This window comes from Podarcis cretensis (genome assembly GCF_951804945.1).
Source record: "Podarcis cretensis genome assembly, chromosome: 2".
NCBI lineage: Eukaryota > Metazoa > Chordata > Lepidosauria > Squamata > Lacertidae > Podarcis > Podarcis cretensis.
In genome coordinates, this window is record NC_137171.1 from 119,013,250 (window position 1) to 119,027,437 (window position 14,188).

Genomic DNA, 14,188 nt, shown 5'->3' on the forward strand with positions numbered 1-14,188 from the left:
CAAGATGCACCTATTTTGTGAAATCAGCTGAGAAGAGAGGTCCAGCGGCTGCAAAAAGATGAGTGCTTTAAATATTGTCAAATGACAGAATACCTGACAGAGTCTCGAATTAGGATTAGCTATTTTGGATCCAACTGAGTCCTTTCCAAGTGTGCCTCTAAAATGGTGCATGCACACAGGGAAACAAACCCCCACGAGGGACCTTGGTTTCCCGGCTTTGCTTCAGGATGAGAACAGAAATTGCGGCGCGACGGCAGCGGGAGGCCCCATTAGCTAAAGTGGTGCTTCAGGTTAAGAACAGTTTCAGATTAAGAACAGACCCCAAGAACGAATTAAGTTTTTAACCCGAGGTACCACTGTACAGCTTTAAAATACAGTATCAGCCTATATGCTGGACCATAAAGAAGGCAGATCGCCGAAGAATTGATTCCTTTGAATTATGGTGCTGGAGGAGACTCTTGAGAGTCCCATGGACTGCAAGAAGAACAAACCGATCCATTCTTAAGGAAATCAGCCCTGAGTGCTCACTGGAAGGACAGATCGTGAAGCTGAGGCTCCAATACTTTGGCCACCTCATGAGAAGAGAAGACTCCCTGGAGAAGACCCTGATGTTGGGAAAGATGGAGGGCACAAGGAGAAGGGGACGACAGAGGACGAGATGGTTGGATAGTGTCTTCGAAGCTACAAACATGAGTCTGACCAAACTGCGGGAGGCAGTGGAAGACAGGAGGGCCTGGCGTGCTCTGGTCCATGGGGTCACGAAGAGTCGGACACGACTAAATGACTAAACAACAACAACAACAACATCAGCCTATATTATACACACACACACAGACACACACACACATACAAATAAGTTTTTAGATTTCATTCCCAATTAAATATTTACAGTCCACCATGTTTTCCTCAATGAACTTTCTCAGTCTGGGGGCAGCAACTGCAGATCTCACAACTTTGTCACAGATTTCTCAAACCAGACAACAAATATGTGACTTTCAGTAATAATCACAATAATTTATTATTTATACCCCACCCATCTGTGTGGGTTTCCCCAGCCACTCAGGGCAGCTTCCAACAAAATATTAAAATACAATAGACCGTCAAACATTAAAAGCTTCCCTAAACAGGGCTGCCTTCAGATGTCTTCTATAAGTCTGGTAGTTTCTATAAGTCTGTTTTCTATAAGTCTGTAGTCTTCTGTAAGTCTGTTTTCTGCAGATGCAATAGAGGCGGTGGTCTTCTTCACCGTCACTATCGCCACTTGGTAGGCTCCACATTGAGCTCTAACCCATGTGCGGTCAGATGCAGAATGAGTCATCCACCACCGGCACTCTAGCCATCTCAGTGATTGTTTCATTGCCCTCAGATTGGTGGAAAACCACGGGGCTGCCCAGGCTCCATGCAATTGGAGAGAGCGCTTCAGAGCCAGTCAATAGCTCTGGTTAACTCCACATTCCAGCGGGCCACCAGGGAATCAGCTGAAAGGCCATCAACATGGGATAAAGCATCCCCTACCACTCTCTGGAAACCATTTAGATCCATTAAGTGGCGGGGACGGACCATCCAAATAGGCCCCACTGCCCTGCAGAGGGGAAGGGTCGCGGAGAAGCCCAGTTGCACCAGGAAGTGATCTGACCATTGCACTTCTTTTGTTTCGCTTTTATTAGTGTCAGATCACCAACATGCATAGAGGTGAACACCAGGTCTAAGGCTATGAGTTGGGCCAGACTTATTCAGGGACAGCCCCATGGAGGCCATAGTTTCCACGAAGTCCTGAGCAGCCCCTTGTAAGGTCGTGTTGGCGTGGATGTCAAAATCCCCTAGGACAACCAAATTAGGTGTTTCCAAGAGAACATTCACCACAACCTGAAGCAGCTCGGGCAGGGAATCCTTGGTGCAGTGGGGAGGTCAGTACACTAAAAGGAATCCTGTACTGCCCCTATTGCCCAACTTCTAGAATATGCACTCAGAGAACTGGGTCTTCCCAACAGGACGCCTAGTGCAGACTAATGACTTCCTAAAAATCACTGCAACCCCCCCTCCCCACCCACATGATCTGGGTTGCTGTGCGTAAGAGAAGCCAGGTGGACAAGCAGCAGCAAGGACAGGCCCATCTGCTTCATCCAACCAAGTCTCTGTTACACATGCTAGGTCAAGTCCTCCATCCATGATCAAGTCATTGATGGCAGTGGTCTTATGAATAATTGACCTGGCATTGCACAGCAGCACCTTCTGGTCATGTGGGTATCCCTCGCTGATTCCAGTATCTGTCCGGTCAATACCAGCCCCGGAGGCAGGGATAGTTCTCAAACAATGACTAAACCTGCCTCCTTGGTAATCACATGGTCTGGTCTTAGTGTAACTCCTCCCCCACGCCAGAAATAATTTTAAAGGTAAAAAAGAAAATTTTAAAGTATTTTAAGATGAACTCTGTGTTGTTCTGAGTTCTCCTGGGGAGCGACAGCAGCAGCCTCAGCTGTCCTTATGAGGCCTGACAGGCCCTGCCCTGGGCAGGTGGTGAGTGGCAGGAACGGGGCACTCAGGAAGGGGAGTCCTCCTGGGCAGCTGATTACACGCATTGGGTATCTTATATAATCAAACAAGGATAAACCTGGTTCAGAATAGAGCATATTGGTAGCGATCTACTGCTTAGTTACAGCATATACAAAGAAGCTCTTCTGCAATAATTTTTTATAGCGTCCCTCTAAATATTCTGAGCACATAGTCTGAAAACAAAACTCAGAAATGCTTGCCTAAATGAACAGATTGGTAAATCAGAGGGGAAATTCTCAAGTTCATGTCTTATTTTAATTTAATACCAATGTGGGGCAGTGTACAAAATTAGCCAGGCGCCAGACACATTTTGCATCTGGCTACTGGCGACTTATCACTAGACAGCTGTTGCAACTAAAGCTCTTTCCACACCCCAAAAATGTTTGTTGTTTGTCCCCTGTACGAGTTCTTTCATGCACAGTAAAGAAACTACTATAACTGAAGCTCTTTACACACATCAACTTTCATAGGGTTAGTCCCCTGAAGGAGTTCTCTGGTGTCGAGAAAGGTGGTTACTGCGGCGGTAGCTCTTTCCACACTCCAAACATTTGGAGGGTTTGTCCCGTGTGAATTCTCTTATGTGCATGAAGGATGTTAGAGTCACTGAAGCTTTTTCTACATTTCAAACATTTATACGGTTTCTCCCCCGCCCGTATGAGTTCGTCGATGCACATTAAGGGAGGCAGTCTGACTGAAGCTCCTTCCACACTCCAAGCATTTATATGGTTTTTCCCGTGTGAGTTCTTTGATGTTTAGTAAGGTAGCCACTGTAGCTGAAGCTCTTTCCACACTCCATGCATTCATAAGGTTTCTCCCCTGTATGAGTTATCTGATGCACATTAAGTTGGCCACTGTTTCTGAATCTCTTTCCACACTCCATGCATTCATATGGTTTCTCCCCTGTATGAGTTCTCTGATGCACATTAAGTTGGCTACTGCATTTGAAGCCCATTCCACACTCCATGCATTCATAAGGTTTCTCCCCTGTATGAGTTCGTCGATGCACATTAAGGTGGCCACTGTTATTGAAGCTCTTTCCACACTCCATGCATGTATATGGTTTTCCCCCTGTGTGAGTTCTTTGATGTTTAGTAAAGGTACTATAGTCACTGAAGCTCTTTCCACACTCCATGCATTTATAAGGTCTTTCACCTGTATGAATTCGTCGATGCACATTAAGGGAGGCACTCTGATTGAAGCTCTTTCCACACTCCATGCATTTATATGGTTTTTCCCCTGTGTGAGTTCTTTGATGTTTAGTAAGGGTACTACTGTCAAAAAAACTCTTTCCACATTCCCAGCATTTATAAGGTTTCTCCCCTGTGTGAGTTCTTTGATGCAAAGTAAGGTGGCCACTGTAGCTGAAGCTCTTTCCACACTCCATGCATTCATAAGGTTTCTCCCCTGTATGAGTTATCTGATGCACATTAAGGTGGCCACTGTTTCTGAATCTCTTTCCACACTCCATGCATTCATAAGGTTTCTCCCCTGTATGAGTTCTCTGATGCACATTAAGTTGGCTACTGGATTTGAAGCCCTTTCCACACTCCATGCATTCATAAGGTTTCTCCCCTGTATGAGTTCTTTGATGCACATTAAGGTGGCCACTGTCTCTGAAGCTCTTTCCACACTCCATGCATTCATAAGGTTTTTCACCTGAGTGTACTCTTTGATGTATAGTAAGGGCTGCGCGACTACAGAATCTCTTTCCGCACACAGTACAGTCATGTTTTTTCTCCACCCTGTTAATCTGATTTTCATCTTCTTGGGAAACACTGTGTTCATCCCTTGGCTTCACTGTTTCTCTCCTCTCTTGTTTCTTGGCTCCATCTTGAACCCCCAACTTCCTTTCCTTCTCTTGCTCCTCACCTCTTTCTGGCCAGACTTCTGATGGCTCCTCCTCATCCAGGACACCCCAAACATCTCCTGATGGAATAAAAATTTTAAAATAAAGGTTGATACAGCTGCTTCCTTATCAAAACTCAAGGCCTGGCACTATGTTAAAGGCGTTTTACATAAAAACAAATGGTGCGATACCTGGTTTTAATAAAATATCACCATTTAATCAAGGGTTATTTGTATCAGAAAAGTTCTGGTGAGCAGTCCCTAAGATTAACCAAGCCATAAATAACACAATTTAAACCAGCAGGCAATAACATCAACAGAGCCTGCCTGCCTATGGGCCTGTGTGAGGCGGCTGCCTCAGGTGTCACCCCCAAAGGGGCGTCACTGCTTAGCTTTGCTGCTAGTCTCCCCGGCTTCCAGGGGCGAAGTGGGATGGGCAGCAAAGCTCTGTGAGTCCTCTCTCCTCCAGCCAAGTCCAGAAAAGGATCTTCCCCCAACAAGGGCAAGTCCACAAGAGGGCAGACATTCCACCACTCAGCTTTGTCAGGATCTGAAAAGGCTCTTTGCCAGTGGATGGGGGGGGGGGCTCTGCACCCCTTGGAGGTCTGGTGGGGTGAGGGGGGGACATGCAACAAACAAACCAATACATCAATAGAAACCAATATCACTAACAAGATACTCAAGTAGTCTACAAATTAGGGTCCCCCACATAGAAGATTTTTAGTATGCTTTTCCCACCATTCTCCACGCTAGATTGCCACAATGCATTATACTTCAGGCTGCTTTAGATGACCGTTCAGAAACTACAGAGTCCTGACCGGTGCAAGAGGCTCTGAGCATATCTGGGTTCCTGACTTCAGTTCAAGGTGCTGATTTTGACTTACGTAACTCAAGGACTGAAGGGACGCAGGTGGCACTGTGGGTTAAACCACAGAGCCTAGGACTTGCCGATCAGAAGGTCGGCGGTTCAAATCCCTGCGACGGGGTGAGCTCCCGTTGCTCGGTCCCTGCTCCTGCCAACCTAGCAGTTCAAAAGCATGTCAAGTGCAAGTAGATAAATAGGTACCACTCTGGTGGGAAGGTAAACGGCTTTTCTGTGTTCTGCTCTGGTTCGCCAGAAGCGGCTTAGTCATGCTGGCCACATGACCCGGAAGGTGTATGCTGGCTCACTCGGCCAATAAAGCGAGATGAGCGCCGCAACCCCAGAGTCGGCCATGACTGGACCTAATGGTCAGGGGTCCTTTTACCTTTACCTTTAACTCAAGGACTGCTTCTCATGAATCCACCGAGAGCCTGCGCTCATCATCAGAGGTCCTTCTCACAGTGCCCTCTCCAACTGAGGGGCAAAGAGAGGCAATACAGAATGCGTCTTTCAGTGCTGGCTCCCCACCTAAAGAATGCTCTCCCCCAGGGAGGCAACCCAGAAGCCATCACTGGCTAATTGTAGCAGAGAAGCAAGAATATTTATATTCAGCCAGGCTTCTGGCCTTTAACTTGGGAGAAAAACAAACAAAAGGAAGGCACTCCGAGCCACTGAGGAACCCATACCTATTATAACTATTAATGAAGGCGAAAAGGATCCTTACCCTGAGAGGTCACCATCTCACGAACCTCCACCATGACGTCCTTGTACAGAGCTCTCCGTAGGGCCCACTTGTCGTCAGCGAAATGCAAGGACACCTGTCAAAGCTCACTGATCCCTGGAAGGACAGAACAATTCCCTTCTTTATAGGCACTCCAAGGCAAGTGTGGAAACCATCTCTCCTCAGATCCCCCTCCAATGATAGATGGGGCAACTGGAGATTTGACCTTCAGTGTTTATTTGTTTTTTAATAAGACGTGAAAATCTGGATAACTAAATTTAAGACTGGGGGAAATGGGTGTTTTGTCCCACTCCATACTCCCTCCTTCCTCCCCTTCCTCAGGTGTTTGAAGACCAAACATGCTGCCCAGCAGGCAAAATGGGAAGTGGAGAGGGAAGATTTTTTTCAATGATGGCTTTATGCATACTGGTTTCTAAATTGGTTTGTGGGTTTTAGTTGTGTTCTAGCTACCGTTGGATCACTGTGCCACTTGAGAGACCTTTTGGATCAGGTGTTTAGAAATCTTGAACATAAGATAAAATTACTACAGCTGCAGATGGCCAGTTATACCCCCAGGGGCCCACCTTTTTTAATGATATATGTTTAGTACATACATTTTGCAGAGGAAAAGTTTTTTTTCATGGTTTAATTTACAGTGGACCTACGGCCTTCGATACAATAAAATGCTAAAGAGTCTTAACTGAGGAGGATCCTCTCCTGCCATAGAGCATGCAGCTCCTTCTGCACTCTATGGGGCGCTACCTTTGAAGGTGACCCGGAAACTAGATCAAATCCAGAATGCAGCAGCTAGACTCGTAACTGGGAGCAGCAGCCAACTGAGACCTGAAAGACCTACATTAGCTCCCAGTATGTTTCCGAGCAAAATTCAAAGTGTCGGTGCTGACCTTTAAAGCCCTAAATGGCCTCAGCATGTATACCTGAAGGAGCATCTCCGCCCCATCGCTCAGTCCTGACACTGAGGCACAGCTCCAAGGGCCTTCTGGCGGTTCCCTCCCTGCGAGAAGTGAGGTTACAGGGAACCAGGCAGAGGGCCTTCTTGGTAGTAGCACCCGCCCTGTGGAACGCCCTCCCATCAGATGTCAAGGAAATAAACATCTAAGAAGAAGACATCTGAGGGCAGCCCTGTTGAGGAAAGCTTTTAATGTTTGATCTTTTATTCTGCTTTTAATTTTCTGTTGAGAGCTCCCCAGAGTGGCTGGGGAAACCCAGCTAAATGGGCGGGGCATGAAGGAATAAAATAATAATAATTCCTCCTGCTCCTCCCTGGCTGGCAGGGGACTCTCCTGACTCCCTGTTTACTCCCTGCCATTCCTCCCCATTCCCTGCCCTGCGGCCTTTGCTGGGCGCTCCTTCTGCTTTCTCTGGACAGAGGATCTGAAGAAGTGTGCATGCACACGAAAGCTCATGCCAAGAACTAACTTAGTTGGTCTTTAAGGTGCTACTGGAAGGAATTTTTTTTGTTCTGGTTAAAGAGGAACATTTTTGCCTGAATTCTAGCTCGTCCAGTTGAAGTTGAAGGTCAGAAGATTCAGGGCAAGACAAAAAGAAGGCCTTGTTCAGACAGCACATTATTAAACGATGGAACTCTCTTCCACAAGAGGCAGTGACAAACTTGGATGGTGTTAAAATACAATTGGAAAAGATTCATATAGAGGAGACGGCTATCAATGGCTGCCTGCCACAACAGCTACCATACATTCCACCTCCACTTTCTGTGATGCTTCTTGGTCCAACTTGCTGGGAACTCCTTCTCTCAATTCCGCCTTCCATTGGCCGGCTTTCTTGAGCACGCAAAATGGATTAGGATTGCCAACGTTGTTGTTTTTTTCCCCTGGCCTTGCTCCTGTGCAGTTTAACATTCACCACCAGGTACCTGGCAATGTGGCATGAGAGCCTCCTGTTGCGGGAATTTATGTATAGATTTGGGGGTGGGATGCCCCTCCAGCAGATATCATGCGCATGCAACCCACTACCAAAATCAGCACAATCACTTTTGTGATTTGTCCCCACAAAACACTTCATCACCGTTTCTTCCTGTCTATTCAAAGGGCCTCTGCTGCACGATACCAAATGTAAGAATTCACTGATAAATGTATCTATGTACTGGCTCACTGGGAAAACTTCAGAAATTCATATAGACATGTGAGCTCAGCTACTCAGCAGCCCCTCTGCCTGAGTGATAATCCCTGGCATCCTGATACCTGAGTGCCAGACAGGTAAAAAGTAAAGGGGACCCCAGACCATTAAGTCCAGTCGTGATTGACTCTGGGGTTGCGGCGCTCATCTCGCTTTATTGGCCAAGGGAGCCAGCGTACAGCTTCCGGGTCATGTGGCCAGTATGACTAAGCCGCTTCTGGCAAACCAGAGCAGCGCACGGAAACGCTGTTTACCTTCCCGCCGGAGTGGTACCTATTTATCTACTTGCACTTTGATGTGCCTTCGAAATGCTAGGTTAGCAGGAGCAGGGACCAAGCAACGGGAGCTCACCCCGTTGTGGGGATTCGAACCACCGGCCTTCTGATTGGCAAGTCCTAGACTCTGTGGCTTAACCCACAGCACCACCCACGTCCCTTGCCAGACAGGTAGCCATTCCAGAAAAAACAAAGCCAGATAAAGACAAAAGGGTGTGATTAACTTGGCTGGGAAACAGGGAAATGTAAATATCTTTTTTGTTACACTTGATGGGTGTTTGGTGGAGGGCAAGGAGAACCATGGGGCAGGGTCCAGGATGCTCAGATTACTGCCACCAGACCTCCCCTTTCATGATGTAACCATGATGTATGAGTGATGTAGTTTGGGGGGGGGTGTAACATGGGAATTAGCAGCTAATAAAAGTTTGGGTTTTCTTTTGTCCGGGGCTTCCATTTTGTTCCACCTTGTGGCAGGTGGGAATCCTGTTGCGACAGTCTTCAGTAAAGACCAAGCCTACTGGCTGCTGTTTTGCTCTGGTATTCCTGGCTGGTGTCCTTGTTTTTTGTCCAAGGGAGCCCTCAGATTTCTCCGTTAACACTCCCAACCCCGTCCCCCTTCCCATTTGTGGAAAAGCTTCGTTTATGCCTTTCTGGAGTCTTTTGAAGGCACAGGAGCAAAGAGAGAGATGTGGAAAGTGGCAACCTTAATTTATGCAGCATAAGGAAATGATTGCAGATTACTAGTGAATAATAATAATAATAATAATAATAATAATAATAATAATAATAATAATTGATTAATTATTTATACCCCGCCCATCTGGCTGGGCTTCCCCAGCCACCCTGGGCGGCTTCCAAAAAAATATTAAAATACTGTAATACATCAAACATTAAAAGCTTCCCTAAATAAGGTCCCCAACACAGGAAACAAGAAGCTGTTGTAGGTTGGGGGGAGATCATGGAGGGATGCTTACCTGCAGAGTGATTAACCTACCTGGATCTCTCAGTGCACGGAGCGCATCTCTCCAATGAGCCTAATAATTCGCTTAGGGGAAGAGCTCTTGCGGGAGTCCAGCTTTCCCCAGCACGCGGAATTATTTGCCTTAATCTTGCATTTCCCTCCCTGCGGCCGCCTTCAGCATCTCTGCGAAAGCAAGAAGAAACTCACGTGGAACACTTTGCATTTTCCCCCCTTTCAGATCTGCGGAAGAGGAAAGGGGCACATACCCTCTCCTCCTCTTTGCAATCTTCTGCTCTAGGAATGTGGGCTCAGATGCTGTTGCTGCTGTTAACCATTGAAGACCAAACAGGGAGGGAGCTGCCTCTTTTTGGCATCCTTCAGAGATAGAGCAGGAAAGGCGGGTGATCTCAGGTGTGTGTAAAATAGCTGAATGCCTCTCCATGAAAGAAGCAGTAGCTCCTTGCTTATAGAAAGCTAGCTTGCCAGGGAACAGGGGAAAACCAAACCTTTCTCCCTTGGTCCCTGGAATTTAAATTTGTGGCAACTGTGAAAAGGGCAGATTCCATGTTAGGGGTTATTGGGAACCTAAGAATAACTCTACAGTCCATGAGGCAGACTGAGGCAGCCACTTCAGGCCATAGCTGTCAACTTTTCCCTTTTCTTGCGAGGAATCCTATTCGGAATAAGGGAATTTCCCTTAAAAAAAGGGAAACATTGACAGCTATTGCAGTGGAAGCAAATACTAATACTAACAATAATCATTTATATTTTTTTTGGGGGGGGGGGGAAATAATGAACGAATTCCTATGCACATTGCGTGTTATAGCTAATGACTTGCAGTTCAAACAACGTGGATTAAAGGCAAAGGAGGAATTGGCTAAATGGTAGGGAAAGATGGAGTTTTCCCACTGGAGCTATAGAAAGTGGAAACTGTGCCTTTTAAACTTGCTCATAAAGGATCTAGAGCTAGGGGAAGAGGAAGCCAAGTTTGCCTATGACACAGGAACTTGCCAAATTGAGTGAATGTGCTGCAAAATAATTAAGACAGCAAATGCAATTCAGTTTCCATGAGCGTCAAGGCTCGATTTCCCTCGGTGTCCCAGTGGGTCAAGGAGCCTTCCCTCCCCAGCTGCTGGGCCCCCCAGGAGCCCCAATACTTCGCCTATGAGAGCCTGGAAGATGCCGATGACTCTCTCCACAGACCTCTGCAGCTGCCCCTCGTCTGCCCGGCTCAGCTTGGCCTGCACTGTTGCTGCAGGAAGCCCTTCTCCACCCCACCCGGACCCCAGCCCGGCTCTTGCCACACAGGCGGCTGCACCCAGGGATGCCCTCGCTGCCTTGCTCGGTCTGCACTCTGCACGCACTCAGAGGCTCCTGAGCAGCGGCGACACCCACATAGGCGTCCCGGAGGCAGCAGCGGCTCCTCCTCCTGCCCCGCGAAGGGGCAGCTCGGGGCCGGGCGAGACGGGGGGGAAGCCATACAATATTTAAAATGAATAATGATTTTAATCAACATAAACTTACAGTGGTACCTTGGGTTACAGACGCTTCAGGTTACAGACGCTTCGGGTTACAGACTCTGCTAACCAGAAATAGTACCTTGGGTTAAGAACTTTGCTTCAGGGTGAGAACAGAAACCGCGCGGTGGCAGCGGGAGGCCCCATTAGCTAAAGTGGTGCTTCGGGTTAAGAACAGTTTCAGGTTAAAAACGGACTTCTGGAACGAATTAAGTTCTTAACCCGAGATACCACTCTATAAATATTTCAATGGGAAGTATGGGCCTGCTAATTTATGTTGGTCAGGAGAGAATCAGCTAAATAATCATGGGCGGGCGTTTTTCTCTCCCCCACCCCACCCCACCCCCAAAAAAACTGCAAAACGTGGGAGCAGTGGGAATGGCAGTGAAAGGGCAAGCCTGGAAAGTGAGAGGAAGATAAGAGAGAGGGGCTTAGGAAGGGAGAAAGCAGAGTGGGGTGTTTGTGTGTCAAATTCAGGAGGTAGCAGCACTTTTCCAAAGGTTTCTCTGCTTTGGAACTTGAAGGGGCTGGAAATAGACAGTTCCACCCCACCCCGGCTTCTTCCGCCACCCCAGAGATTAAAATGGTAGTGCTGGGTGGCACCTGCCCGCTCTTGCCAACCTGCAGCCCTTCAGGGATCTCTCCGTGGAGAGAGCCAACCCCTTCCAGAAGAAGTTAAAACTTGCAAAGGCTACCAAGGCATGGAGCTGAATTCTCCTCACACACCCCCACACCCCCACCATAAAAAAAAAGGACAGGGGAAACTTGCAAAAAGGGCGGCCTCACATGAGCAGACTGGCGCCGGTGCGCAGAGAAAGAGAGGCTGAGCTTTTCTTGACAACATTCCGAACTCCTCCAACAGTGGCAGGTTGCAAAGGCGAGACGCGCATGCTGGGTGGGTGGGGTATGCGCGGGGGCTTGCGAGATGGGAAGGAGAGTGGTGGGGAAGTGGGAGACCTGGAGGGGCGGCGACTGAGCCGCGAGGGACCCCAGCAGCGGTGCTGCCTTCCGCCTGAACCGCCTGCGCACAAGGCCTCCTGGCCGCCGCCATTTCCTGCTCCGCCATCTCCACTTCTGGCCTGGGACCCCCACAGCACCAGAAGCCAGACAGCCAGCAGCAGCAGCAGCGAGAACTGAATTTAGGACCTTGGCGGGCCTGATCCGGCCTGTGGGCCGTAGTTTGAGGACCCCTGTCTTAACCTGACCATAAGCCCTCTCTCTTCTCAAATCCATCCCTATCTTCTCAAATCAAGCCCCATCTCTTCACCTGACCCGTAGCCCTATCTCTCTCTCTCTCTCTCTCTCCCTTTTTATCCTCCCCTTTTTGTGACTTTGTAGCCATGTGGTGACAGGCTCCTTCACTCTGACAGAATTTCAGGGAGACTGCACCAGCAGACTCTGGCCTGGCTCTGCTGTCTGTCACACCTGTCCTTAAGGCGAGGGGTGTCTGGGTTCCTTGACAGTGTGTGGCCAGTTCCTTGTTGCAGCTTGGGGAGCTATCTAACCACCTAGGGTCTTTGAACTCATTTTAGCCAATGCATTCAAATGGAGAAGGGAGGGGAGCTTTGAGTTGAACAAATCCTTTAATTCCAGTATTTCTATTGTTCTACTGTCTCTTCCTAGAGGGTTTCCCAAAAAGGGACACGGGTGGCGCTGTGCTCTAAACCACAGAGCCTAGGGCTTGCTGATCAGAAGGCCGGTGGTTCAAATCCCCACGACAGGCTGAGCTCCCGTTGCTCGGTCCCTGCTCCTGCCAACCTAGCAGTTCGAAAGCACGTCAAAGTGCAAGTAGATAAATAGGTACCACTCCAGCGGGAAGGTAAATGGCGTTTCCGTGCGCTGCTCTTGGTTCGCCAGAAGCGGCTTAGTCATGCTGGCCACATGACCCGGAAACTGTACGCCACCTCCTTCGGCCAATAAAGCAAGGTGAGCGCCGCAACCCCAGAGTCGGCCACGACTGGACCTAATGGTCAGGGGTCCCTTTACCTTAGCGAGTTTCCTGCTTATTTCCCATTGTTGTTGAAGGCATGAAGGTGGCGCCTGCGGTGCTTCAGAAACTTCAGCTGCTGCAGAATCTGGCAGTCAGGTTGCTCACCGGAGCAAGACTGTGTGAGCATATTACACTGATCCTGGTCCAACCACACTGGAAACCAATTAGTTTCTGAGCCCAATTCAAAGTGCTGGTTTTGACCTATAAAGCCTTAACAGCTCAGGATCACAATACCTCAAGTATTGCCCCAGGCTGGATATCACCCTCTAAGACACTTCTTCATGTGCCTCCTCCATGTGTGGAAGGTGACAAAACAAGATCGGGACTTTTCTACAGTGGCTCCGTTTGTGGAAAGCTCTCCACAGGGAGGTTTGGCTGGCACCTTCATTATGCGCCTTTAGGTCCCGAGCGAAAACATTCTTCTTCAACCAGGACTTTGGCTGAATAAAGGGCAGTAATAAATGAAATATACAAATGTCTGTAGTAATAAAAAACACATCTTTGTGGGGAGAAACTCTCCTGCACAAAACTGCTGCATTAAAAATAAAAATAAAATTTGCTATTGCATGTACAGAAAGTGGGGAAGGAGAAGGAAGGGACCAGCAGCCTTTTGTGCGAGTGATTCCAAATCCTTGCATGACTTGCAGGCCACACAAATATTTTTTTTTAAAGTTGACTGCCCTTTGGGGCAAATCTGGTACATCACAAAACATGTATTTCACAAATTAGTTTTCCAAAATGGTGTGTTTCCAGGCTTAGAGCAGCACACATGATGTGGAAATTCATGAAGGAGTTCCTGACCAGAGATCCAAATAAAACCAGGTAACGGAATCAAAAAATATTTATTGTGCACATCGGGGATTTATTATCCGCTTCTCACAGGATTTTTTTTCCACGAACAAAAATATAGCTGGGACTGACCGCTGAGACCATATAACACCGGTCCTGAAAGACCTACATTGACTCCCACAATTCCAAGTGTTAGTGCTGACCTTTAAAGCCCTAAATGGCCTCGGCCCAGTATACCTGAAGGAGCGTCTCCACCTCCATTGGCCCTCCTCCAAGGGCCTTCTGGTGGTTCCCTCACTGCAAAAAGTGAGGATACAGGAAACCAGGCAGAGAGCCTTCTCGGTAGTGGCACCCATCCTATGAAATGTCCTCCCTTCAGATGTCAAGGAAATAATAAATTGATGTTTTATTGTGTTTTTAATATTCTGTTGGGAGCCACCCAGAGTGGCTTGGGAGGCCCAGCCAGATAAGTGGGGTATAAGTAATAACTTAGTATTATTTTTTATTTTCACTACTAC

General features: G+C 47.9%; 1 protein-coding gene across 5 annotated transcripts in view; it reads right to left on the minus strand.

Moving 5' to 3' along the window:
• Nucleotides 1-14,188, minus strand: part of LOC307208734 (uncharacterized protein) — a 92,487-nt gene that overhangs the window by 35,425 nt on the left and 42,874 nt on the right. Inside the window, exon 1 of one of the 5 annotated variants that reach the window (XM_079963648.1) lies at nucleotides 9,404-9,814. The exons of 2 other annotated variants lie outside the window; for them this stretch is intronic. The gene's annotated coding sequence lies outside the window, so the exon portion shown is untranslated. Of the gene's footprint in view, nucleotides 1-7,736; nucleotides 8,397-9,403; nucleotides 9,815-14,188 lie in introns of those variants that run through there. 2 more of the 5 variants (XM_079963641.1, XM_079963643.1) reach the window with 2 other exon arrangements.